Here is a 3,626-nt window from a genome sequence, read left to right on the forward strand (position 1 = left end):
TTTCTGTTCAGTTGCACTTTTTTTTTTTTTTTTTTTTACAATATCAGAGATAAGCAAATATACATGTGTGATTACAGTCAATTTTCATATCACAATATACCTTGAAACCATTATACCATAACAACCCTAGTCTAAACCAATTACACTTTTCTGTGTATATACAACTGATTATCAATTCTAAATACACAACCACCTTTCACACTAGAATTAATCAAACCAAAACTCAGAGTATTTAACAAAAATTACAAGCAATAAAAACTAGAAACCACAGCAGGTGCAACAAGCATTGTTATGTTGCAGAAAATACATAGTATTACATATACAGTAGTTAAGTGCAAAGAAGCCATTTCCATGGTTACCACACATAGAGCGCCTGGGGCCAGTTGCACAAAACAACTCAAGTTAAGATTTTCCTTTAAGTCCTAGGAAAAAAAAGGGGGAAAAAAAACGTAGGTACCTCTATCTTAACTGCAACATGACCAAGTTTACTGTGATAAATGGAAAAAAAAAACCCCGCAAAAAATGTAAAAAGTCATGTTTGTGGATACTGAAATATTTGTGGATACATATTTGTGGATCATGGAAGACATTTGTAGATTGCCTTGTGTGGATTACAAATAAAAAAGTCCAGTAAAAACTTCCATAAGTATTTAGGATTTGAGACAAAGGTTTTGTAAATATATGAAATAAATATTTTCGTTACAAGTTGTTTAAGAATGCCTTCCAAGAAAGGTGCATTTGGAGCATGGATATTTTTTGGTATATAATGTCTTATTTTTAGATAGTGGAAAAAGTTAGACTGTTGTAAAGAATATTTACTCTTAAAACCCTCAAATGACTCCATTGTTCCTCTGTCATAGAGTTAGACAAGTCTGCCCAGACCCTTTTCCTGCCAGACCGTAAACACTACATCCTGGCATGAGGGTGGGGAATCTGGATTCCTCCATAGAGAACCCAGAAGTAAAAAGAGATTTTGTAAGTTGGAAACAAAACCTAGTCTTATTTCATGTATTCAATGTGTTGGGAACAATAACGTTATTTTGAACCTCCAGTTTCACCTTCTTGTAATTTACAATAGGGCAGTCCTTTACTGTCAGTAAATCACAATTTCTAGAATCCATATCAATCCATGTATTTATAACATCTTCATCCATTTATATATACACAGCACATCTGAGCAGCCTAATAAAGCTGCATGTTTGGGGTTCCAGGCCCCCCTTATTCTTTGCCTCTCTATTAATTACCTATTTTAATTCTAGTCTCTTTACCCTGCCAAATGAATTGTGTAAACATTTTATCTAAATGCATAAAAAAACTAGAATACTGCCCTGTGGTTGTATGCCTCTGCGCACCAGTCAAGTTTCTCTGAAGTTTACATCCATGTCTGTGAAAACATGAATGCTTCACACACACACACAAGGTTGACACAATACACACAGTTTCAAGGTGGACACCCAAGATGAGTGACAGCAAATATTTCCCCTTCTGTTGCTGAGATATGATATTTAATAATGGCCAGAAAAGCTTTATAAAGATTGTGATGTCACAATGATATTGACCTTTGACCTTTTGGATATAGAATGTCATCACCTCATCATTTTATCCTATCAGACATTTGTGTGAAGCATATGAATATATGATATATATGAATATGAATTCTTAAACTATGGCCAAAAACATATTTTGTGAGGTCACACTGACCTTGACTTTTGATTTTTGACCACAAAATTCCAATCATTTTTTTCTTCAGTCCAAGTGAATGTTTGTGCCAAATTTGAAGAAATTCCCTCAAGGTGTTCTTAAGTTATTGCGTTCACAAGAATGAGATGAATGCAAGGTCACAGCGACCTTAATCTCTGACCCGTTACCCTTTACCAGTTCATCCTCGCGTCCAAGTGATTGTTTGTGCCAAATTTGAAGGAATTTCCTGAGGGCATTCTTGAGATATTGTGTTCATGAGCATGGGAAAGACAAAGTCACAGTGACCTTGACCTTTGACCTATGATCACCAAAGACTAGTCAGTTCATTGTTGAGTCCAAGTGGACATTTGTACCAAATTTGAAGAAATTCCCTTGAGGCGTTCTTGAGATATCATGTTGGACAAGGATGGGGCTGACAGACACAGACAAACCATAAACATAATGCCTCCGGTTACAACAATCTAAGTCATCTATTCAATTTGAGCACACTTTTCCTGCCTAACCAGGAGACAGGTAGAGCTCCCCACCTCTGTAAGTCTTCCTTAAAGTGCATAATGATTGGTTAAAGATTAAGCTTAACTAGTTTTTAAGAGAGGGACAAATTCTTATGCCAAGGTATGTTATTTCCGTCATTTATTAATGTGAGCTTTTAATTTATTTTGGATAGGTAGATGTTGAAAAGAGACAATAAGTTTTTTTATGATAAGAATATTGATTGCAAAAAAAACAGTTTGTTTTTAACCTCTTTTATTTTATATGGACAATTTTACATTTATAAATGCAAATGGACTAAAACAATACTACGCATGCAACTGAAAATAGACATTCAATATTATAAACATTACATGGATTGAAGAATAGTAAAACCAACCAACAATTGAAATTTGTAAAGCCCTAAATATTTTTTAATAGCATTTAATTAATACCCCTGTGTATATGCTCCTTCATCTTGAAATAATCTTCAGAAGGATCTGAAATTGGCAGAGCTGATCACCGCAGGGGAGTTAAAGTCGATTTTAAAGGATCGAGAAATTTGCTCTTTAAGTCAATGTGACTGTTCCTAAATCATTTCAGAAATTGTACCTAAATCATATTTATTCTTGTCCTGGCCTTGTATCTCGTGATAATTGCATACTGTGGTTTTTTAATCATTTGTTATGTGTGACAGTTGTATATGTCTGTTTGCCTTGTAACTTGTAACAATGTTTCATGCTGCCCTCTTGGCCAGGTCACTCTTGAAAAAGAGATTTTTAATTTCAATGAGGCTTTTACCTGGTTAAATAAAGGATATATAAATATATATAGTTTGTTTGTTAATCTTGTCAAATAGTATAATTACATTACATATCACATAATGACTATGGATTACTATGGCTTAAATCTGACACCAAAAAAAGAAAAAGAGAAAAAAAAAAAGAAAAGGAAAGATAAGCCTTTGTCGGCAACTGGCATTCGCGGGAAATATCAGATTGGGTGGTGGCACATATTTCCACTCTAGAGGGGTGGCTGTATTGTAAAATTGTTTTCTCTTTGCATTTAACCCTGTGATTTTTTTCGCTTCTTTCTAAATGTTTTCTATTATTTATCTTTATTCTAATGTTCGTATTTGTTCCTAAAATACTGCAAAATATAGCTACACTATAATCACACACACCCCTAATTTCACCAGCAGTAGTTTCGTCCGAACTGGCGCGAAATGGAATAGCCCCGCCCCTAATAAAATAAGGAGCTGCGTCAAGTGATCCGGATTCATGTAGAATGTAGCGGAAGTGAAGAGTTTTTGCCTTGAAAATAAAAGACAACCACGCTTTCTGAAGCCACCTCGCCAGTGTAAAGTTTGCGTACGTTGTCTTATTTTGAAAAGGTATGTACCGGACGTGTATTTACCGTTTGTAAGTGCTTTCCGTGCTTCAGGATACACGCTG

The sequence above is a fragment of the Epinephelus moara genome, chromosome 19 (assembly GCF_006386435.1).
Source record: "Epinephelus moara isolate mb chromosome 19, YSFRI_EMoa_1.0, whole genome shotgun sequence".
Taxonomy (NCBI): Eukaryota; Metazoa; Chordata; class Actinopteri; order Perciformes; family Serranidae; genus Epinephelus; species Epinephelus moara.